The sequence below is a fragment of the Schistocerca piceifrons genome, chromosome 3, assembly GCF_021461385.2.
Source record: "Schistocerca piceifrons isolate TAMUIC-IGC-003096 chromosome 3, iqSchPice1.1, whole genome shotgun sequence".
NCBI lineage: Eukaryota > Metazoa > Arthropoda > Insecta > Orthoptera > Acrididae > Schistocerca > Schistocerca piceifrons.
In genome coordinates, this window is record NC_060140.1 from 907,020,632 (window position 1) to 907,046,051 (window position 25,420).

Sequence of the window (25,420 nt, forward strand, 5' to 3'; positions counted from 1 at the left end):
TTTTGCAGGGATCTGTTTTGCGCTTTCTCTGTTACTCCTGACTGCTTTGTTTGTATTTTTTGAGATCTAATTCAGGTCTTTTATACAGACGGTATGGATAAGGACTTTGCTTGTTGTGAACGGACACAATGAGAAATGGCTGCTGTCCGTAAACAGCTGGAGGCAGTGCTGACCACAGTCCACAGACTTGGGGATACTGCTCAAAGTTGCGGCGGCATCAGAGTGCCGATGAGGCGAACTGCAACACTTTTGGTGCGGTTGGAATCCTCTAGTGACCAGGTTGTCACTGCGTCTTCTGATACGCGACGTCTGACCGGTCCATCTTCTCTCCAGAGTGAACGGTGGACGGTAGTGTGTTCGCAAGTCACTGGGCGGAAAGCGAAAGAAGGAATGGGCCGCAAAGCAACCTCCTTACACCGTAGCAATAGGTACGAAGCGCTACCCAGTGTTGATAATACTTATGATCCAGCACGGGATGCCTCTCTTGTTGTGTCAGCGGCCGATTTTCCTGCGCAGTTTAGACAAATGCAGAGGTATGCTAGTGATTGAGAGCTTCAACGTTGGGTGGGCAATGGAGCCTCTGAGGAATAGCAGGCAGGACAGGAAAGAATACCAGTGCGCACTCAGTATGTTTGTCAGGGGGTCTTGCCCGGGACGTGGAGGGGGCCCTACTAACACTGACGAGCACACTGGATGCAGCTAGCTGCAAATAGCGGCTCAAGGCCGAACGAATGACGCCTGACGTTTGGGTTCTGAGGCCATGCTCAGTCCCTTTCGACTGATTTGGTGAAGGCAATTAGCATCGCACGCCAGTTGTAGCCTCAGCTCAATATCTGTAGCACCATACACAAGTTCGATCGCGGTCCTCTGGTTTGGAGCAGAGTGGAAGGTCTAAGCCGTTATTCCCCTTAATAGGCCAGATATTGCACTGAACGCACGCAGAAAGAGACTTCAAGTATAACGGAGTACAAGTGGCATGCACATCCGGGTTTTCAGGGTTTTAGAGTAATCCCCCTCCTTGGGATCAGTGACGAATTGCTAGCCAAAATCTAAGATAATGAGCCACTATGTTTTCAGAGAATCCTCGTTCTCCAGATCGGATGTAGAACAGATTAATGTGATATTAGAAAACTACAGGAGCATTCAGGGCAAGGCCCCAGAATTAGTATCACTTATTGAACGTTATAACGTCCATATACCGGGTGTTCAAAAAGTCAGTATAAATTTGAAAACTTAATAAACCACGGAATAATGTAGATGGAGAGGTAAAAATTGACACACATGCTTGGAAGGACATGGGGTTTTATTAGAACAAAAAAAAAAACAAAGTTAACAAAATGTCCGACAGATGGCGCTGGACAGCAAAACGTCAGTGACTGCGCATGACAATCGTGTATAAAAGGAGCTGTAATGAGAGAGAGAATCAGATGCGCCAGCAGTCGCAGCATATTGATGTTACCTGAAAAGGAGCTTTTAGTGAAGCTGTATTATCAGAATGGGGAATGTGCTAGTTCAGCGTTACGATCCTATCGCCATAGGAAGGGGATTCGAATGGGTAAAGGTCCGTTGACAAATGCAGCTGTGACGAGAATGATTTCGAAGTTCGAAGCCACGGGTTGTTTAGACGATAGTCCCCGTAGTGGCCGACCGAACACAAGGCGTAATGCTGCTGAGACAGTTCCGGAAGAAATGGAGACTGTAGCGGGTTCGTCTATGCACGGGGAAGTAAGCGCTCGTGCAGTCGCACGTCGCACCGGCATTCCATACACTACTGTTTGGTTGGCACTTAGGCGTACCCTCCGATGCTATTCGTACAAAAACCATCGGCATCACGAACTGTTACCTGGTGATTTAGCGAAGCGGAGGGCATCTGCGGTGTGGGCGTTTCAAAAGATGGCGGCAGATGACGACTGGTTGAGTAACGTGTTGTGGACCGACGAAGCTCATTTCACGGTCCGAGGGTCTACCAACGCCCACAACTGCAGAATTTGGGCTACCGAAAATCCTAGAACTGTCGTGGAAACTCCACTGCACGACGAGAAAGTCACGGTATGTGTTGGATTTACCACATCTACCGTTATCGAGCCTTTTGTCTTCGAGGAAATGCGTGATTCTGGTTTTGTATCTGCTAACGTGACGGGTGAGAGGTACGCCGATATGCCACATAATCGCATCATCCCCAGCCTGGCTGATAAACACCTGCTGGAACGTAAGATGTTTGTGCAGGATGGCGCTCCACCCCATATTGCTAGACGCGTGAAAGATCTCTTGCGCGCGTCGTTTGGTGATGATCGTGTGCTCAGCCGCCACTTTCGTCATGCTTGGCCTCAGTCCGTGCGATTATTGGCTTTGGGGTTACCTGAAGTCGCAAGTGTATCGTGATCGACCGACATCTCTAGGGATGCTGAAAGACAACATCCGACGCCAAAGCATCACCATATCTCCGGAAATGCTTTACAGTGCTGTTCACAACATTATTCCTCGACTACAGCTATTGTTGAGGAATGATGGTGGACATATTGAGCATTTCCTGCAAAGAACATCATCTTTGCTTTGTCTTACTTTTTATGCTAATTATTGCTATTCTGATCAGATGAAGCGCCATCTGTCGGACGTTTTTTGAACTTTTGTATTTTTTTGGTTCTAATAAAACCCCATGTCATTCCAAGCATGTGTGTCAATTTGTACCTCTCTATCTACATTATTCCGTGATTTATTCAGTTTTCAAACTTACACTGACTTTCTGATTACGCGGTAGTATTAGGAACAGAAAGCTGGTTTAAATCGGAAGTAAATAGGAAGGAAACCCTAAGTTCAGATTGGAATATTTATCGTAAGGGTCGGTTAGTCACTAATGGTTCAAATGGCTCGGAGCGCCATGCGACTTAACTTCTGAGGTCATCTGTCGCCTAGAACTTAGAACTAATTAAACCTAACTAACCTAAGGACATCACACACATCAATGCCCGAGATAGGATTCGAACCTGCGACCGTAGCGGTCAAGCGGTTCCAGACTGAAGCGTCTAGAACTGCATGGCCACACCGGCCGGCTCACCAATGGTGGTGGCGTACTTATTGCAGTAAAGAAATAAATAATATCTGACGAGGTTACATGGTTTCCGAATGTGGGTTAATATGGATGAAGTTAAGCATCAAAGGTCAGACAAAAACGGTATTCAGATGCTATTATGGACTGCGTGGCTCAAGAGCTGTAGTGGTAGAGCACTTTAGAGAGACGTTGCAGAATTACGTAAGTCTGCAGGCTTTCGTGGCCGTTCTCACTGAAGTTCAAATATTCTGGGTAGTTACGCCGCGTCATATTTCCTCTAAAATATTCGACGTTTCGGCCTCTCTGCTGGGATCTCCTTTAAGATGTTTCGGTGTCCACTATTGGAAGAACACTGTCAGAGACCAGTGTCGCGTCTCTTATGAAGGGGAGTTTTTCCGCGTTTGTGCTGGAGAAGAGGGAGTACTGGTTAAAATTCTTGTGGCTACCAGTGGTGGGCCATCGTCATAGGCTAATATTCCCGCGCTGATGCAGAAGAAGGGGCGTTATTGGCTAAACACTTGTGGATACTACTGATGGCGCGTCGTCATTGGATAGAAAGGTACTATTCCACACTTACGCTGGAGAAGGGTTATTGGTAGAATTTGCCCCTACTGCTAATGGCTGCCATCATCATTGGCTATACGCGAAACGGACAGAGACGGACGGACGGAGAAAGGGGGGAATGTTTACTTACAAGTCACCTCGGCGGACAATAATATTTTGCAGAATTATGGAACTTGTTTTATACTTAAGAATTACGACGTTTTTGCGGAACCAAAATCTCCTCCATAAAAATCAACATGGATTCCATAAAGAGAGATCTTGCGAAACTCGGCTCGCTCTGTACCTCCATGACATCAGTTTCGCTGCACACAATGGCCCACAGGTTGGTGCCGTGTGCCTTGGCCTCAGGAAGGCATTTGACACCGTCCCGCACTGCTGTTTAGTGAAGAGAATACGAGCTTACCGAGTATCAGACCAGACTTGCAACTGAATTCAAGACTTCCGCGCTGATAGAGCTTAACTCGTCGTTCTTACCGAAACAAAATCGATCGATGTAAAGGTAATTTCCGGAGTACCCCGAGGAAGTGTAATAGGAATATAACCGTTTGCATTGTGTATGTATGATCTAGTAAAAACTGTCGGAAGCTCTTCAAGACTATTCGCAATCATGAGCATGTCTATAGGAAAGTAGCAACGCCAGAAGACAGTATCGATTTCCAAAATGATCTACAGGTAAATGAGGAATGGTGCAGTTTCCGGCAGTTTATCCTGAACGTAAATAAATCTAACATTTTGCACAAACACAGGAAAAAGATCCACTACTGTACAACTACACCATTGGCGACAACTTGCTGGAAACAGTAGCCATCGTAAAATATCTATCAGCTATCCAGGGTGAATTCAACTGGAATGATCGCATAAAACAAGCATAAAAAAGCACTTCGCCTTCAGGCCACAAGTGACCCTTCGGTACCATCCGACCGCAGTGTTATCCTCAGTTGAGGATGCGGATAGGAGGGGCGTGTGGTCAGCACACCGCTCTCCCGGTCGTTACGATGGTTTTCTGTTGGTTGGTTGGTTGTTTGAGGTTAAAGGGACCAAACAGCAAGGTCATCAGTCCCTTGTTTCAAATAGACTCCATTCTGCTAACGGGACATCTCAGAAAAGTCAGAACAATAAAACGGAAGAAGGGGAAACGTAAAAGGGCAGTCACGTTGTCATTAGTAAAAACAAATGAGGGAAGTTGGCAAGAGAACGAACCCAACACTATGCTGAAGCAGCATAGGCAAGACCACCTGTGACTTAAAAGGTACAACTGCTATAATGCAGAAAGTACGTATGGGAATAGAAAAACTAACCAAGCCTTAAAAAGAAGGGGTAAAAACAGAGTAAAAGGGAAAGAAAAGAGGATTCCGGTCAGGGAGGTGAATCGGGAATCTCTGAACACTGCCTACAGTGGGAGACACCCAAACACTCACCGCCCTGCCCCAACACCAGAGGGAGATTAAAAACTTTAAAACTGAGAATAAAAACCACTCTCTCGGAGGAAACCTAGAACCAGAGAGACCATCTGGGAATCGTCAGCCAACATCAAAGGTAAAGTGTGGGGGAGTCTGTACTTAGCACGCAGAGCCAAAAGAAGGGGGCATTCAACCAAAATGTGGGCCACTGACTGGAAGGCTCCACAACCACATAGCGGGGGTGGCTCATCACGCAAAAGGAAACCATGGGTCAGCCTGGTATGGCCAATGCGGAGACGACACAGTGTGGTCGAGTCCTTGCGGGAGAGGCGAAAGGAAGAACGCCATGGGCCTGGATTCACCTTAATTGCACGAAGTTTATTAGACAGTGGAGTAGCCTCCCAAGAATTGGCCCATGACTGTGCAAAGTGGGATTTGATGTGAAGCCGTAAATCCGCTGCAGGAGGGGTTACAGAAAATGGGGGGTAAGTAACTGCTCCCCCAGCCAAACGATCAGCGAGCTCATTACCCGGGATACCCACATGGCCCGGGACCCATAGGAAGTCAATGGAACAAGCAGCATGGTGAAGATCAGCGAGATGGTCATGGATGGCAGAGACCAAGGGATGGCGCGAAAAACACCGGTCAATAGCAAGAAGGCCACTCATCGAGTCCGTACATAACAAAATGCGGTTGTGTTGGGATTGTTTAATAAAGGTAAGGGCCCGGGAAATTGCCATCAATTCCGCAGTAAACACCCCACATGAGGGTGGCAGCAGATGATTTTCCGTTCCAACAAAGGACGTGAAGGCATATCCAACATGATCAGCAGATTTAGAGCCATCAGTGTAAAAAACAACAGCATCCCGAAACTCCCATAAAATTTGGCGGAAAAAGGAACGGAACACCACCGGGGGGATGGAATCTTTCGGACCGCGGCGGAGATCCATCCGAATTCGAGGCCGAGGAACTAACCAAGGAGGAGTGGAGGGGAGGGAGCGAGGAAGACAGGACAAAGAAGGAAGCCGAAAATCACGGTTAAGAGACGCAAGGCGCAGCCCAACCGGTAAACCCGCCCGAGGGCGGGAGTCGGGCGGGCGACGTCCATGGTCTGGGAATAGGATAGAATAGGAAGGATGAGCGGGAGAAGAACGGATAGTAAGGGCATAAGACACCAGAAGCTGGGACCGCCGAACAGAAAGGGGGGGGGATCCCAGCTTCAACCAGGAGACTATCAACAGGGCTAGTAGGGAAGGCACCGGTGGCCAAACGGATACCACGATGGTGGACTGGATCCAGCATGTGCAGCATGAAAGGAGCAGCTGAACCATAAACTTGACAACCATAGTCCAAACGTGACAGAACTAGAGCACGATAAAGACGGAGGAGGAGGGAACGGTCCGCACCCCAAGAGGAGTGGGCAAGGAAGCGAAGGACATTGAGTTTACGGAAACATCCTGCCTTCAGGAGTCTGATATGGGGCAGCCAAGTGAGCTTGTTGTCGAAAAGAAGACCTAGGAAACGAAACTGTGGAACCACAGGCAATCTTTGTGCAGCGAGATAGAGCTCTGGATCAGGGTGGACCGTAGTACGGCGACAGAAGTGGACCACCCGCGATTTTAAAGGAGAGAATTGAAACCCGTGTGAGAGGGTCCATGCAGAGGCACGCCGTATAGCCACCTGGAGCTGCCGTTCTGCAGATGGCATCGAGGAGGAACTAACCCAAATGCAGAAATCATCCACATACAGGGCAGGGGCGACCAAGGGACCGACAGAGGCCACAAGTCCATCGATAGCAATGAGGAAAAGAAGGACACTCAAGATAGAACCCTGTGGGATGCCCGTCTCCTGGGTCCGTGGAGAACTAAAAGCAGTACCAACTCGAACTCTGAATGACCGATGGATCAGGAACTGGCGGATAAAAATCTGGAGTGGGCCCCGAAGACCCCACTGATGAAGGGTTAGTAAGATGTGATGGCGCCAGGCCGTGTCATAGGCCTTGCGAAGGTCAAAAAACACTGCAACCAAATGGCGGCGCTGGGAAAAAGCCTGCCGAACTGCGGATTCCAAGCGAAGTAAATGATCGATTGGAGATCGTCCCTCTCGAAAGCCACACTGGTAAGGGGACAATAGATCCCGAGATTCGAGGACCCAAGTGAGCCAACGGGCTACCAGCCGTTCAAGTAACTTACAACCAACATTGGTCAAACTAATTGGCCGATAGCTGTCAACAGATAGGGGGTTCTGACCAGGCTTAAGGACAGGAACCACAATGCTATCCCTCCACTGAGAAGGGAAGTCACCCTGGAGCCAGATACGGTTAAACACCCGAAGAAGATGGTGCCGTTGTGGAGCACTGAGATGTTGAAGCAGCTGGTTATGAATGGAATCTGGGCCAGGGGCCGTATCATGAGAAGAAGATAGAGCAGAAAGAAATTCCCATTCAGTGAAAGGTTCATTGTAAGATTCTGACTCACAAGTGGTGAAACATAAGGTGACAGCTTCAGCCTGCTGTTTTTGATGAAGGAAAGCAGCTGGATAGGAGGCCGACGCTGATGCCACTGCAAAATGCGTCGCAAGATGTTCTGCGAGAACTAATGGGTCCGTACAAATGCCATCTGGGAGGTGAAGGCCTGGGAGGGTGGACTGCCGATGGCAACCTTGGAGAGAGCGAAGTGTAGCCCATACCCGTGACAGAGGGACAGTGGAACCAAGGGAAGAAACGAATCGTTCCCAACATATCCGCTTGCTCTGTTTGATTAAATAACGGGCTTTAGCGCGAAGGCGCTTAAAGGTAGAAATGCTGGCTACAGATGGATGCCTCTTAAAGTGTTGCAAAGCTCGACGGCGATCACGGATGGCAATGGCAATGGCAATGGCCGTACTCCACCACGGGACTTGCCGACGACGAAATTGTCCAGATGAGCGCGGGACAGCAAGGTTAGCAGCGCGAACAATCGCGTCAGACACGTCACGTAGGACGTCATCAATACAACCCGACAAAGAGGGAGAAAACTCGACCTGTGCAGTGTATACAGGCCAATCGGCGCGGTGGAAAGACCAACGAGGTAACCTGTCCATCGGGGAGCGTGAAGGGAGCGTGATAATCAAAGGGAAATGGTCACTATCACAAAGGTCGTCGTGTGGCGACCAGTGTAATGAAGGGAGGAGAGAGGGAGAAGAAAGAGAAAGATCAATGGCAGAAAAGGTACCATGACCAGCACTGAAATGAGTAGGGGAGCCATCATTAAGAAGGCACAGGTCGTGCTCTGCAATAAATTGGTCTATAAGAAGACCTCGTCTAGATGGAAAGGCACTGCCCCACAAAGGATGATGAGCATTAAAATCCCCAAGGAGGAGGAAGGGGGGAGGAAGTTGCTGAAGAAGGGTGGTTAAGGCAGTAGGTGTAAGAGTCCTGTCAGGAGGGAGATAAAGATTGCATACTGTGACTGCAGAGTCTAAGTGGACCCTAACAGCAACCGCTTCCAATGTACACTCCTGGAAATTGAAATAAGAACACCGTGAATTCATTGTCCCAGGAAGGGGAAACTTTATTGACACATTCCTGGGGTCAGATACATCACATGATCACACTGACAGAACCACAGGCACATAGACACAGGCAACAGAGCATGCACAATGTCGGCACTAGTACAGTGTATATCCACCTTTCGCAGCAATGCAGGCTGCTATTCTCCCATGGAGACGATCGTAGAGATGCTGGATGTAGTCCTGTGGAACGGCTTGCCATGCCATTTCCACCTGGCGCCTCAGTTGGACCAGCGTTCGTGCTGGACGTGCAGACCGCGTGAGACGACGCTTCATCCAGTCCCAAACATGCTCAATGGGGGACAGATCCGGAGATCTTGCTGGCCAGGGTAGTTGACTTACACCTTCTAGAGCACGTTGGGTGGCACGGGATACATGCGGACGTGCATTGTCCTGTTGGAACAGCAAGAGTCCTTGCCGGTCTAGGAATGGTAGAACGATGAGTTCGATGACGGTTTGGATGTTCCGTGCACTATTCAGTGTCCCCTCGACGATCACCAGTGGTGTACGGCCAGTGTAGGAGATCGCTCCCCACACCATGATGCCGGGTGTTGGCCCTGTGTGCCTCGGTCGTATGCAGTTCTGATTGTGGCACTCACCTGCACGGCGCCAAACACGCATACGACCATCATTGGCACCAAGGCAGAAGCAACTCTCATCGCTGAAGACAACACGTCTCCATTCGTCCCTCCATTCACGCCTGTCGCGACACCACTGGAGGCGGGCTGCACGATGTTGGGGCGTGAGCGGAAGACGGCCTAACGGTGTGCGGGACCGTAGCCCAGCTTCATGGAGACGGTTGCGAATGGTCCTCGCCGATACCCCAGGAGCAACAGTGTCCCTAATTTGCTGGGAAGTGGCGGTGCGGTCCCCTACGGCACTGCGTAGGATCCTACGGTCTTGGCGTGCATCCGTGCGTCGCTGCGGTCCGGTCCCAGGTCGACGGGCATGTGCACCTTCCGCCGACCACTGGCGACAACATCGATGTACTGTGGAGACCTCACGCCCCACGTGTTGGGCAATTCGGCGGTACGTCCACCCGGCCTCCCGCATGCCCACTATACGCCCTCGCTCAAAGTCCGTCAACTGCACATACGGTTCACGTCCACGCTGTCGCGGCATGCTACCAGTGTTAAAGACTGCGATGGAGCTCCGTATGCCACGGAAAACTGGCTGACACTGACGGCGGCGGAGCACAAATGCTGCGCAGCTAGCGCCATTCGACGGCCAACACCGCAGTTCCTGGTATGTCCGCTGTGCCGTTCGTGTGATCATTGCTTGTACAGCCCTCTCGCAGTGTCCGGAGCAAGTATGGTGTGTCTGACACACAGGTGTCAATGTGTTCTTTTTTCCATTTCCAGGAGTGTAGTTTGAAGAGGAATCCACGTGCTAGCAATGTCTGTACGGACCAACGTACAAACGCCACCAGAAGCCCGCAAGGGTCCGACCCGATTTCGACAGAAAACACGGAACCCACGGAGGGTCGGTGAGTGAGCATCAGTAAAATGAAATTCCTGGAGAACCACACAAGCTGCTGAGTAGGACGAAAGAAGGGATTTCAATTCCGGAAGGTGACGATAGTAGCCATTACAATTCCATTGGAGAACCACAGAACGATGGTTTAAATGAGGGCTGAACACGCTAAATCCAGTCATACCGCCGGGTCCCTACCCGTCACCGACAAGGAGGGGGCGACATCCATAAACGACAGGTTAGAATCCGGTTCTGAAGTCAGGGAAGGGACCTCCGGTGACACCAGAGGCTCTTTGTCCCGGGACTTATGTTTCTTCTTCTTTTCAGGCTGAGATCGAGGAGGGCTGTGTGGCATAATGGAGCCAGCTGCAGCAAGATCAGGAACAGAAAGAGACTGGGCGACCTGGGGGCCGATAGACCGCGGCTCTCGCGGTCGCCGCGCTGCAGCAGACCTTTGACCTGGAAGGTGCCGGGAAGGGGCATCCCGGGAGAGGCGCCCTTGACCGGCAGACGCCGAAGGAGTGGGACACTTCTCCGGCTGGGGAGGGGGAGCAGCGCCCAGAGAAGGTGTGGGAGCCGCAGGGGAGGGGGGAAGGAGAGGGGTCCGGGATGGGGGTAAGGAAGGGGGAGGAAGGGATGAAGATGTAACCAAGGCGTAACTAGATGTCATGGACACAGGGTGCAATCGTGCATATTTCTTACAGGCCTCTGTGTAGCTTAAACGATCAAGGGACTTATACTCCTGTATCTTTTTTTCTTTCTTATAGACTGGGCAATCTGCTGAACGTGGAGAATGACTACCATGACAATTTACACATACAGGAGGGGGAACACAGGGACTCCCCTCATGGAGTGGACGTCCATAGTCACCACAGAGAGGGTCCTGGGAACAGCGAGAAGACATGTGGCCAAAACGCAAGCACTTAAAACACCGCATAGGAGGTGGGATGTACGGCTTCACATCACAGCGATAGACCATAATCTTAACTTTCTCAGGAAGGGTATCCCCTTCAAAGGCCAGGATAAAGGCACCAGTATCAATACGATTATCTTTAGGACCCTTCTGAACACGCCGAACAAAGTGAACACCCCGCCGTCCGAGATTGTCCCGAAGTTCCTCATCAGTTTGAAGGATGAGCTCTCTGTGAAAAATCACACCTTGTACCATATTTAGAGATTGGTGAGGCGTAATGGACACGGGAATTGTGCCAGGATGGGTACAGGCACGAAGGGCCGCAGATTGGGCAGCCGAAGCAGTTTTTATCAGCAACGAACCCGACCGCATCTTGCTCAGGGAGTCCACTTCGCCGAACTTGTCTTCAATGTGTTCCACAAAGAATAAAGGTTTGACACTGGTGAAAGTATCTCCATCAGTCCTGGTGCAAACTAGATAACGGGGGAAAGGTTTTGCCCCTAGACGACGGGCCTGACCCTCCTCCCAGGGGGTAGCCATGGAAGGGAAGGCCGAAGAGGCAACAGAAGCAGCACTTGAGGAATCAGTACCACGCAGAGAGACGGCTGCAGAAGAGCGGCCAGAGTTTTGGACCCGTATGCGTTTCATCTGCATAGCGTCCGCCCTGATACCACCCACTCCGATCAGGGGCTCTCCTCACGGGCGCCACCCAGCCACAGCAAGGGCCGTCTGGCACGGCGGCCATTGCCGGGAGTTCCGATGCTCCAGGATGACGAGCAACCACTCCAAGGCATGCATGAGGAGGTCTCAGCTCAGGTATCAGAAGTGTGATCCCTGTGTGTTCAGGGGGCTCAACCAAAAGGGTACATAGCGACCCCACCACACGGGCTGGCTACCGTGCTGGCTATGCACCCTAGCATCAGACAACGACGTAAAAGAAAAGGTGGAATGTACTAGGAGGGCGCACGTCGGAGACACTAGGTAAGGTGCTCTTCCCCAAATGGCTCACACTACGGAAGAGAAATTTTGGAATGGAGGTCAAACCCCAGAGGGGGACCAAGGAATGCCAAAAGGAGGAGATGATTACGCAACAAAGCTGGAGTGTAAAACCAACAGAACCAGGAGGATAGCGGGGGCCAACATAAGCAAGGACACCAATAGAGGGAGAGGAGAGGGCGAGAGGAAAGGGGTATGGAGGGGAAAGGAGGGGAAGGGAAAGGAAATGCAGCGCGGGAGAGAAAGAAGGCTGCAATGGCTCGGGGCCCCGTGCTCGCCACGCACGTATCCACAAAAGAGTTGTGGACCCCTTGGGGGGATGGTTTTCTGTGACCGGAGCCGCTACTGTTTAGTCGCGTAGCTCCCTCAGCTGGCATCACAAGGCTGAGTGCACCCCGAAAAACGGCAACAGCGCATGGCGGCCCAGATGGTTACCCATCCCAGTGCTGGCCACACTCGACAGCGCTTGACTTCGGTGATCTGACGGGAACCGGTGTAGCCACTGCGGCAGGGCCGTTGCCCCAAAACAAATATAAGGAGCGCTCAAAAAGTTTTTGTTCGGAGGACGTACGGTTTAGAATCGGTATGGAAATCAGGCAAAATCGCCGTCAGCTTTGAAAGAATTATTACACCGACGCACCAGATTGACGATACCGCTTTGACAGAGCACCGTGTCCTGCTGCGTGAAGAAATCCTTAACTGCGTGCTGTGCAGCCTCGTCCGACAGGAATCGTCGATCGTGCAAGGCCTTTTCTGACGGACCGAAGGCGTGGTAACTGCATGGGGAGAGATCAGGACTACCATACACGGTGGGTGTTGGAGTGTTCCCCACTTGCGTTGGTGGAACTTCTGCGTTACGACATTTGCGATGGCAGCAGCACCCCTTGTACGGAAATTGGCGCACCTTTCCCACCATTCCACAACGGTGTTTTTCGACGGACATGGTCCCCCGTACACATTCTTCATTCTCCAATGAATGTCTACCGGGGTTTGTCCATCGGCAGCCAAGATGGAACAACACCACGTTGGTGCTGATTGGACTTATTTGGTAATAGCTTCGCCACAACTCATGTAACCACCTATACCACACGCACGCAAGTAAGACATGAATGCCACACTAATGTCTTGCGTACATATTGGCGCTTATATGCCTGCATCGATGTAGCGATACGGTGCTTATACGCTGCAGCAACGCCCTCAGACGGAAACTTTTTGATCGCTACTTCTAATAGGAAAAGCATTTGCCGCACTGAGATTCTTACGAATCATCCTAAGGAAAAGTAACTCTTCTACGAAAGAAGCGACTTTGAAACGTCCCCTTAAAAAAATTATGAATGACAGTGCTGGAAAACCTCTGGCGTCTCTCTCACTCCACATCTACCACTGGTGGCGGCTCACCTCTAACTACCCAACGCTAAGCGCTGTTCACATCCAACTGCCCAACACTACAACAGCGAATATTCCAACAATGCCAACCAGCCACAGACTGCACACTGCGCTACGTGGCGTTACCAACATAAACACCTAAACAGCCTACTTATAAGTTACGATGCGTTTGTTCGACCGATTCTTGAGCATTGTTCACGCGTCATGGGTCCTTACCAGGTAGGACTTCTCGCGTCCGTCGGCCGTCGTAATTTAATTTATCATTTATTACAGAAATTGATTGGTAATGGTGATGGTTGCCGACTAATCAAAATGATATTTCATTCAATTTTGATTTACAATTAAATGCTTTTGTGCAGTTGTCTCTTTCTTTAACAAGATTAATCTTGAAGTGGAAATGATTTGTTACGTTAATGACGAAAGAATCACTGCATCTTAATACATGAGCATATAAGTTGAACAATGGAATAAACTTTTCATATTAATTTCCTCAGCTAGTCAGTACACTTTAAAGCAAGAAATCTTTAGTTATTAATTACAATTGCGACCCACACACGAGCGAGAGTATTTTTTCTTACCTCCGTTTACCATTGCATTGTAGTCGGAGTCCTGGCTCTGCCTCTCAGCTGTTGTACTGAAAATAAGAATCTTAAAGCTACGTATTTTCTTCATTGTCGGGCGGCTGTGGAGAAAAATGTATCATATGTTAATAGCGGGCGAGTTTTTCGCTTCCGCTAATTTTTATAAGTTAATATCGCCACGTAATGACGTCGCTGGCTGCATCGGCCGCTGCGATTGTTACACTGTAAATTGCTCGAATGCAGGTTAATTCAAGGAAGGCGGACGTCGGGATCACCTCTTACAAATTAAAAGTGACCAATAATATTAAATCAATAAATTATCTGCTTAATTAGTACAAAAATACTTACAGTTGCCAGCACTCGCAACATGTCCGTCTACAAGCAACCAAGACAAGAGAAGAAGTGAAGACGACTAAAAAATTAACAAAAGAGCGTACCTTGTCGTCTCTTTAGATCATTTTGTTATAGTTCTTTGCCCTCGAAACTTACACAGAGAAATTATTATAATACGGATACATGAGAAAAATACATGTTCGCCTGATCGGCTAGTGTACACTTATTATTCAATTTTTAAATGTCTCTTCTTTATAAATACTGTTTTTTCAGTCTTTTTTAATATTTCACTGGGGACGGTATATATTCTTGAGCATTGTTCACGAGTCATGGATCCCTACCAGGTAGGACTGATAGAAGAAATAGAAAAGATCCAAGGAAGAGCGGCGCTTTTCGTCACGGGATCGTTTGGTCTGCGCGAGAGCGTTACGTAGAGGCTCGTCAAACTCAAGTGACGGACACTGCAAGAGGGGCATTGTGCATCACGGACAGGTTCACTATTGAACTGTTGGGAGAGTGCTTTCCGGGAAGAGACGGACAACATATTACTTCCTCGCACGTTACCACAATGAGAAATTAGAGGTAACGCAGGGGCTTACCGACAATAATTCTTCCCAAACGCCATTCGCGAGTGGAACAGGGAAGGAGGGATCAGTTGGTGGTACCGTGCAAAGAAGTGCCCTCTGCCACACACCCTCAGGCGGCTTGCAGGATATTGATGTACATGTAGATTAGACTGGGCAGGCAGCTACGGCTGCCGAGAAAAAGAAACCATTGATTGTTCGTTTGAGATCATGAAGGCTTGCACCTTGTTTGCTGCACGCCATTTTCCTGGAATATTATTTGCTGCAGCTTTCAACAGTGCGCACAATAGTCATTGTAGGCGGAAAACCTAATAACGGTTAGATACATAGCTTTGGTGAGCTCGGTTGGAAAGAGTACTAGCTTACTGTTTTGCGGCAGCATGCCAGGAACAGGCTGTGTGCAGTTTTGTGAGTGTGTGTGTGTGTGTGTGTGTGTGTGTGTGTGTGTGTGTATGTGTGTGTGTTGTTGGCGATGATTTAGTATCTGGCGCATGGGACATTAAGGTACTTCGTGCCAATCTTAAGCAAAGATGAAAGGCACATTGTTTACATTGTAAGTTTTTCAACCTTTTTAAAAGTTTGCGCTTGTGCAGTGAGGGAAAGAATATCTGCATAAAGAAGATGTCTCGTAGCCGGACAAATAGCTTATCATTTGTGTACAGGACGGATACTTTTTATGCTAGCACACTACCTTGTGCGAAACCATTCTTCTAATTTTGACTAACATTAAACCAAACATAGAATCGCCTACGCGAAACTACGAATTGAATTCTTCGAACCAAATTATAGTCTAAAGCAGGTCTGTACAACATTGTAAGCAAACTTTTTTGTGATTTTTAGTAACGCAATAGATGTGCTATTGCAACAGCAGTAACTACCATCTTTCGGAAACGTTCACCAGAGTCATGTCTCCTGTGAGGTTAAGAAGCTGACTTAAGCATAATTTTCCGGGTCCAAAACCAGTCTGCTGCGGTAGTCGTTTACTGCTTCCGACTTTTTTGCGCCAGTTGAGCTTGTGATTTTGAGCTAGTGCTGTCTAAAATTGTTTGTTTCCGAAGTGTCACTAACAAGGGAACCTCCCCATCGCACCCCCCTCAGATTTAGTTGTAAGTTGGCACAGTGTATAGACCTTGAAAAACTGAACACAGATCAATCGAGAAAACAGGAAGAAGTTGTGTGGAACTATGAAAAAAATAATCAAAATATACAAACTGAGTAATCCATGCGCAAGATAGGCAAAATGAAGGGTAGTCTGAGTACATGAGCGCCGTGGTCCCGTGGCTAGCGTAAGCAGCTGCGGAACGAGGGGTCTTTGGTTCAAGTCTTCCCTTGAGTAAAAACTTTATTTTCGCAAAGTTCTGATCTGTCCGTTCGTTCATTGACGTCTCTGTTCACTGTAACACGTTTAGTGTCTGGTCTGCGACCGCACCGCAAAACCGTGCGATTAGTAGACGAAAGGACGTGCCTCTCCAATGGGAACCGAAAACATTTGATCGCAAGGTCATAGGTTAACCGATTCCTCCACAGGAAAACACGTCTGGTATATTCTATACGACACTGGTGACGGCATGTGCGTCACATGACAGGAATATGTTGTTGACCCACCTAACTTGTACACTTGGCGAATGGGTAAAAAGATTCTTCTAACTTGCCAGATTTAGGTTTTCTTGTGGATGTGATAATCACTCCCAAAAAAGTGATGAAAACATAAGACTGTCACATAAACTGAAAATAAAAAATCAAAATTTTCACTCCAGGACCTTTCATTTCGCAGCTGCGCGCGCTAACCCTGAGACCACGACGTTCCTTCATTCTTTTTTCTTTATGTTGCATATGTTACGCATGGACTATTCAGTTTTTATATTTTGCTTATTTTTTTCATAGTTCCATACAACTTCTTCCTGTTTTCTAGATTGACCTGTGTTCAGTTTTTCAAGGCCTATTCACTGTGCCAACTTATAACTAAATCTGAGGGGGTGCGATGGGGAGGTTCCCTTGTAAGTAATATAAACCTCAGCGCAGCCAAAATGATAATGTGAAACAGATTTGTAAGTGCACTAGCTACCAATATAGCTTGTTTTCTCGTTTGTTTTGTCTAGTCCCTTTCCTTCTGCATCATACACGAAACGTCCATTCTCGGAACTAATGAAATTTTGAATGTCATTCGTCTAGTAGATTCAGGGCGAGCGCCATATTTTATGGCTAGACGTCGGACCCTCTGCTAGGAGGAATCTAGTCACGGGTCGATAGGAGCGCGCAGTTGAATGAGCCAACGGTTTACTCTCGGACGTTTTAACGACTCGTGTGATCGGCTTCGGCGCTGCTGTAGGCCGGTCGTAAACCGTTGGAACCGTAAAGATTGATCGAGGCAGTCACCACGTCCAAAGTCCAAGTAGAATTTTCTTATACTTCACAGACACGCTAGCATTACCGAAAGCAATACGATGTGAAACATAAGACCGGTCTACAGCCAGATGTAAGTGATAGGTCAGAGTTCGCGTGGTGCCGTCCACCCCAAGTCTCTGCACCACACAAATGTACCGCTAAAAAATTTATTTTCTTCATAAAGCGAAAAAGCACTCGAAAACATTGCAGCAGCGGATGCTAAACTACCAAAACTTTCACTTCAGCGTACTACATAACACGCATTTTAAATACTATGGTTTGTTGCTTTGCGGCTGCATAACATTGTATTGATTTTACCGAAAACCCGTCGTAAGGCAATGAATGTGTAACAATACAACTGATAAAGGGGACTGTGCCAACTCCTCATCTCCGATTTCGTCCGAATTTACACTGCTGGCCATTAACTTAGCAAGTTTTCAGGACAGCGGAAAGAGTACAGAACGATAATACTTGGGTCGTGAGGTCTACTTCACAGGTGGAAACCTTTTTATTTTCCCTTAAATGAGTTCTGTTAGTTTCGTTTTGGCCTTTGAGCAGCCTTCGCCAACTGGACAGAAAAACAGGGTACCCTGTTTTCAAGATGAATATCACGCCAGAACGTGTAAATCATTAACTTTAAAATAAAAAATCTAAGTTTATATACGAAGTCTTCGAGTACTTCTTACAGTCTCTTCCTGGAAATTTGCTAGCAACCCCAAATTTTCCCATCCCTTTCTGTTTCGTACCATTTATGAAAATATTAATTGTAACAGTGTACTGAGCGTTATTTCGCTTTACTTGCAGTACAAGTAACGTAAAAATTAGAAATATAAAAATTTCCACATAGGAACTCGACTCCAAGATATCGGGTTACCTTTCTGTACTGTTCCCACTGCGTCAACCATTGCCTTGGAGTTTGCATGGGGGCTTAATTATAAATTTAATGCAAATATTTTTAGTAGCTGTCTGTTCGGTTACGCTATATCGTAAACTGTTGGCCCTGACTAGTTTTAGTACGCAATCTGACTGCATAGAACAAAGAATGAAAGAAAATTTCCGTTAACACAATTAATTAATTAAGTCCCCAGCAACTATAAAACGTACGAAACCAAAGCACAAGTGTAACTGTTCTGTGTGTGGAAGTGTGATTCAACGCACATATCTGGCACGGTTCTTCGTCAATAAGACAAGATATTTTGAACACCATTTATACTGAAGCAATTAAAAAAAATAGAAATACTATAATTGCGTAAGGAAACCAGAATTACACTAATACAAGAACACAAGCCAGATGCTTTGTTGACAACCTGTAATGACGCATTATTTAAGACACTGAAATAATAAAAAGAAAAGGGAATTTTTTTACCTTCATATATATTGACGAAAAGCACTCTGATCATTACAATATCTCCATTCGAACAACATCTGCTGTCTAGCCCATCAAACAACTGCATAAAACATGGAACAAGCACTCCCTACTACAACATCTCAACACCGACTCACAACTACTACTTCTCAACAAGCACTGACTACTGCCACATGTCGACAAGCACTCTCCACCACGACTTCTCGACAAGAACTGCCAGTGGAGGCGGCTGAATAATACTCTTTGGCGCAATCTCTGGCGCTGTGGCTCAGTGTAGCCACCTTTCACATGCCCTTCCACCACGGGCCAGAATTTGATGGTATTTTTGCCAGCATTGGTGGTGAAAATACCACCAAATTCATCCACAAAAATACAGACAAAAAAATAAAAGATGATGTTTATACGTAAATATCACCTAATTATATAAAATTTTGGCTTTGCACTGACCTTTCAATAACCTAATATATAAAATACAGTAAGCAATACAAATTCTTTCATACATGTGACTTTACATAATAGTTTACACAATACACAAAAAATAAGTTTATACAAACGTTCACATAAAATGCTTTCAATGATTAAAAAAAACAAGTAGTTGATAGTTCCAGCAGTAGCACCCAGCAATGGTCAACAGGTGCAAATACCAACAAGTGACATCATTTTAGTAGAAGCAGTTCCATTAGTGGCACCCAGCAATGTTGAACAGGTGCAGACACCAACAAGTGACATCATTCAGCAGAAACAGTTCCATTAGTGGCACCCAGAAATGTTGAGTAGGTGCAGACACCAACAAGTGACATCATTCAGCAGAAACAGTTCCATTAGTGGCACCCAGCAATGTTGAGTAGGTGCAGACACCAACAAGTGACATTATTTCAGTACAAGCAGTTCCATCTGTGGCACCCAGCAGTGTTGACAGGTGCAGACAGCAACAAGTGACATTATTTCAGTAGAAGCAGTCCATCAGTGGCACCCAGTAATGTTGAGCAGGTGCAGACACCAACAAGTGAAATTATTTCAGTAGAAGCAGTCCATCAGTGGCACCCAGCAATGTTGAACAGGTGCAGACACCAACAAGTGACATCATTTCAGTAGAAGCAGTCCATCAGTGGCACCCAGTAATGTTGAGCAGGTGCAGACACCAACAAGTGACATTATCTCAGTAGAAGCAGTCCATCAGTAGCACCCAGCAATGTTGAACAAGTGCAGACACCAACAAGTGACATTACCTCAGTAGAAGCAGTCCATCAGTGGCACCTAGCAATGTTGAGCAGGTGCAGACAGCAACAAGTGACATCATTTCAGTATAAGCAGTTCCACTAGTGACACCCAGCAATGTTGAACAAGTGCAGACAGCAACAAGTGACATTATTTCAGTAGAAGCAGTTCCATCAGTGGCACCCAGTAATGTTGACAAGTGCAGACACCAACAAGTGACATTATTTCAATAGATGCAGTCCATCAGTGGCACCCAGTAATGTTGAACAGGTGCAGACACCAACAAGTGACATCATTTCAGTAGAAGCAGTCCATCAGTGGCACCCAGCAATGTTGAACAGGTGCAGACACCAACAAGTGACATCATTCAGCAGAAACAGTTCCATTAATGGCACCCAGCAATGTTGAGTAAGTGCAGACACCAACAGATGATATCTTTTCAGTAGAAGCAGTCCATCAGTGGCACCCAGTAATGTTGACAGGTGCAGACACCAACAAGTGACATCATTTCAATAGAAGCAGTTCCATCAGTGACACCCAGTAATGTTGACAGGTGCAGACAGCAACAAGTGACATCTTATCACTGGTTGAGCAGTTCCAACAGTGGCACCCAGTAATGTTGAGCAGGTGCAGACAGCAACAAGTGACATCATTTCAGTAGAAGCAATCCATCAGTGGCACCCAGCAATGTTGAGCAGTTGCAGACACCAACAAGTGACATTATTGCAATAGATGCAGTCCATCAGTGGCACCCAGTAATGTTGAACAGGTGCAGACACCAACAAGTGACATTATCTCAGTAGAAGCAATCCATCAGTGGCACCCAGTAATGTTGAACAGGTGCAGGTAACAGTCCATTATATTCACTATCACTAATCACACTGTTCATCAGAGTTTATCAGCAGAAATTAAACATGTCCTAGTGTCACCAATCATGTAGAAAAAGTGCAAGTAACAGTCCATAATATTCACAATCACTAATCACACAGCTCATCAGCAGAAATTAAACATTTCTAAGTGTCACACATCAATGTTGAACAGGTGCAGGTGTGAACAACAGTTTGAATGCACACACAATTGCTTTTACAAAATTATTATCAATGCTCTTACACTAAACATACAAATTATAAGAAACACACAAATGATATCAGATAATTGTTATATTAACTATTACAAATGCACAAATATCAGTAAACCTATAATATTTATGGGTGTCAGTGCAAGCCACTACAAACAAATAAAATAATATTTAGGAGATAGGTTGGTACCAATTATTTGGGATTAGGAAAGGAAAACACAAAAACACACTCACTCATCTTTCATCCACATTAAGTACTACTGTGTAATTGAATAGTGTTAACTGTGTAAATGCAATTCTATCAAAGGTTTGATGTTCGACATGTGTATCAAGTAGTAGTGGCAGCAATGTATAACAATCAATAATAGTTAGTCAACGTCATAGTCATCATGTCAAGACCAATGTTTGCCAAGCCAGATCAAAATGTACGGTTGCTGAACAACTGTCAGTGCGCCAAGATATGCAAATGCTTCCTCTCTCCAAAAAAAAGTATATACTGCTTAGTGATTTAACAAGGTGTGTGTGTAGACAATCTTCCTTCTACTTGAGTGTTCTAGTCTGCCATCTTCATCCTCCTTGTTCCATATAAACCAACAAAAAAAAAAAAAAAAATATGCTCCTCACTTACTTTACCTCTTATCCACCAAAACTCCAATAATCATCAGCATCACATAATCTTAATACTTCAATAATACCTCTTACGTCGATACATATAAACCTTATCATCAATATCATTTACCTTACCTCTTGTCCACTAAAACTCCAATAATCATCAACTTCACATAATCTCAATACCTCAGTAATACCTCTTGAATACGTCGATACATATAAACCTTATTACCAATATCATTTCCCTTCCATAACGACTCTTTCCTCTAGTCAGTCTCCTCGAACAAGTACAGATAAAATCCTAGTGCAAACTTCAATTCATCATCCCATACAATCCAAAGACACAATGTCCACACACAGCCTCTGTGTAATCCATCTGACCCATATCTTCTACTCATTATGAATTATAAATACATTTTCGTTACCCTGTCCATCATTAAATAAGAGAAATGCATACATGACCTCTAACAGCCTTTAGTTTGAATAACTCTCAGTAAGTAAGTACGAGTACAGAGTGTGAATGATCAAAATATTTTACAGTGTGTACACCACTTCAAGAATCATGGCAAATCAGAAACATACATGTGGAGTATTTCTTGTGTCAAGTGTCACTTCCTATTTCAATTGCTCACGAACAATGCAGTGTAATAACCGTCAATGGTCTAACCCTAGTGTTGGTATGTCATGTCGTTAGCTTCCTTCCTATTAGCATAAATTTAAACAGCTTCCATAAAACCTCCAGCTCATGTGACTTCTATGAAGTTTCTTGTACTAATGTCGTTCGTCGAATTCTAGCAGTTCATTTTCTTATCTTAAAAATATAAGGCACTGAGCGTAAGCAAAACATGCAATAGCGAGTAAATATACCAGTAGAGAACACAATGTCAACAAGTGGATGCAGCACAATCCCTACCACGAGGCTCTGCCAAGCAAGCAATCTATAATTAATACCATAGTGTGACCTAAACTCTATGTTCGTACACAGTATATCAGGATTCCTATATACCAAATTAAAGACAGAAATGTATAAATATGCAATACATACGCACAGCAGCAAACATATATCTTACGTAATAAACAGGTCATTAGCATCATATCAGCATAAGCAAATAAATGTTCATATGTAATCTTAATAAGTAAACATGAAGGCGCAAGCAGATAAATCACAAAGTGTAACCTACATACATAACCATATCAGCACAACTAATCAGTTGACAATTACAATTTAAATAAATAAGCACAGCAGGCACATAATAAAAAAAATATGACGTCAGTGAAAAAGCAGTGCAGTCAAGCGATGCATAACATACACAAGTAACAACCCTGTTCATTAATCAATCATTGTCAAAATCAGTTAACGTACGCAAGCACGTCGCTTCACAAGTAAATTCATAGAACATAAAATTAGCACAAAGTATAAATCACGTAATCGCGAGCAGCAAATTACGTCGAAGTACGTACCTAAGTGGAAATATGTTACCTGAAAAATAAACTCAATTAATAGTTACCTTTTTGGTTTATTACTTTTTTCTTCGAAATTACATTCTTCCTGAAATTTTCTCCATAGCAAGTTCTCTTAACGTCGGACACACACAGAATTTACCTGAAGTTCTTAAATATTTTACACAACCGTATCCTGAAAAATACTGAACGTTAATAACATTTATCAAGTCACTATAGCTTTATACCGAATTTAATCAGAGAAATTAGACTGTGTATTTGATTACGGCTGTCAGTGCATTCGCACTGAGCGCTCGATCAGCTGTAGGCGCGCGACGTAGGAAGTGATTGTTTGCGGTCAACGACTGCCTTGTGCGGCGCGCAGACTTGACTGTTGCTTTGAGTATGTGCCGCCGCCAAAACACAGCGCGGTATCCTTGTATTCTCTGCATGTTTACATGTAGCTGTTAGTTTCTCTAAAGTATGTCATTCGGTGCTTTGTTTTTTAATATCAATATAGGTGGTAAAGAAATTGAATCATTAGGGAGTTCATTCAGAATGTTTTGAAAAATATGAAGATACTGATCCCACGCTCTGTGATTCTGATGACAATAAAGACGACACAATTTATTGATTTCCTTTATCCATCTCTCTGAAGCGTTAGATTGAGGGTGAAAAAGTGAAATGAAAATTGGTTTAATCTTACGACGCCGTAGAGTACGAAGCCAAATTTTAGAGCGAAAATGTGATCCATTATTTGATATAACCTTATCAACATGACCCACTTCTTTAAGAAAATGTTTGATGAAAGCATTAGATACTGAACGAGCTATTGCCTTGCGTAAAGGTGTAAAACACACATATTTTGATGTCAATTCCACTGCTACCAAAATGTACGCAGAACCATTAGTAGAACGAACCACTGGACCGAACAAATCGACTGCAGCCATGTCCTTTAATTTCGCTGGAATGATAGGAAACAACGGTGCTCTGTGAGAAATAGTTGGCGGCTTAGCCTTTTGACATAATTTGCATTTGGCAAGAACAGATCGAATACGTTTTTCCATATTACTGAAGTAGCAATTTTCTCGTAATTTATGAAAGCATTTTCTGGGACCAAAGTGTGCATAACTGAAATGTGTGTACCAAATCAATTTTTTAACCCACTCATCAGGAATACAAACTAACCATACAGAGTTGTCAACCGATTTTCATTTAAAAAGAACTTTCCAGATAGTTCGCAAAAACGAGGTGTGGCCAAATTGTCCAATCTAACAAAGCATCTAAGAAAATTACAGACACCAAGGAAACTACGAACATCACGTTTTGTAGTAGGAACAGCATAATTAAGAATTGCGTCTAACTTCTCTGGATCAGGGAGAATACCTTCTGTAGAAATAATGTGACCGAGAAATTTCACCTGAGAACGACCAAATTCAGATTTTTCCAAGTTCACTGTAATGCCAACTCTTGCAAAAATACGTAATAATGAATCCAAAATTTTGTTGTGCTCACTCCAAGAATGTTTAGCAATAAGAATATTGGCAACATATGAAGTAATATTGTCACGAAGAGAAACAGGTAAAATTTCGTTTAAACTACGAATGAATGCTAATCAAGATACAGTAAGTCCAAATGGTAATTTCCGAAATCACTTTTAGGTAAAATAATCATATCCGGTTATTCTTTAACGACTCTATAGATAGATTGATAGTCGAAGAGTTGTTTTGACAGATGCAAAGAATAGTAAAAGAGTAGGCAGCGGTGCAGAAAGCTAAAAGAGAAATAGCACCACTACAGCTCGGGGCCCTACGCATGCTACGGCACATATTCACTTAGTGTAGTGAATCCCCTGAGGACATTAATAGCCGCACATAATTTCCAGTTTGTGACTTAGTGGCCAATTTGGTGGAAGTGCGTACATAAATTGATCTAACCATGCACATGGCTGTATGTCATTCTTAGAGTTGCGGAAGATCTTAAATTTCCGAACAGTTAAGAAGTGTTTATAATCAAAGTTTTCGCCTTGTGGCGACAAAGATCTACCGCGTCTGTTCCAGTCTGAATGTCGATTATTGTCAAGTTCACGCGCCTGGCGCTCTCTTGTTGCATCCCGTAAATGAAACAAATTATTTTCTCCAAAGCCCTCTGCTATCTGTGATTCTAAATTTCTTCTGCTGTCTTTTCCTACGATTTCGCCTTCAATTTGTTTGACTTGCTTTCGTAATGCCTCAACTTCCCTTTTAACGCGTTCATTAAATTTTCGCTGTTTTTCAACATGCTTATTTATGTTCTGGTACTCTTCTGTTTCTCCAAAAGGCAATGGTGCTGTATCATCTGAATTTCTGTCCCCATTTAAGCTAAGACTTGTCAATTTATCTGAAATCTCCTCAATTCTTTCCGATAAGTCACCTAATTGTTCTTTCTGTTTATTTACGTCTTCCGTAAGTGTCACGACTCGGGTTTCAGTATTAACACATTTAGTAGTTAACTGTT

The 25,420-nt window shown here is 45.3% G+C and overlaps 1 protein-coding gene and 1 pseudogene across 1 annotated transcript in view; one reads left to right on the plus strand and one right to left on the minus strand.

Moving 5' to 3' along the window:
• The window catches only part of LOC124789193 (thioredoxin domain-containing protein 3 homolog), a 183,856-nt gene that overhangs the window by 126,123 nt on the left and 32,313 nt on the right, over nucleotides 1–25,420 (plus strand). The window lies entirely within an intron of this gene.
• On the minus strand, nucleotides 12,348–12,465 carry LOC124790360 (annotated as a pseudogene).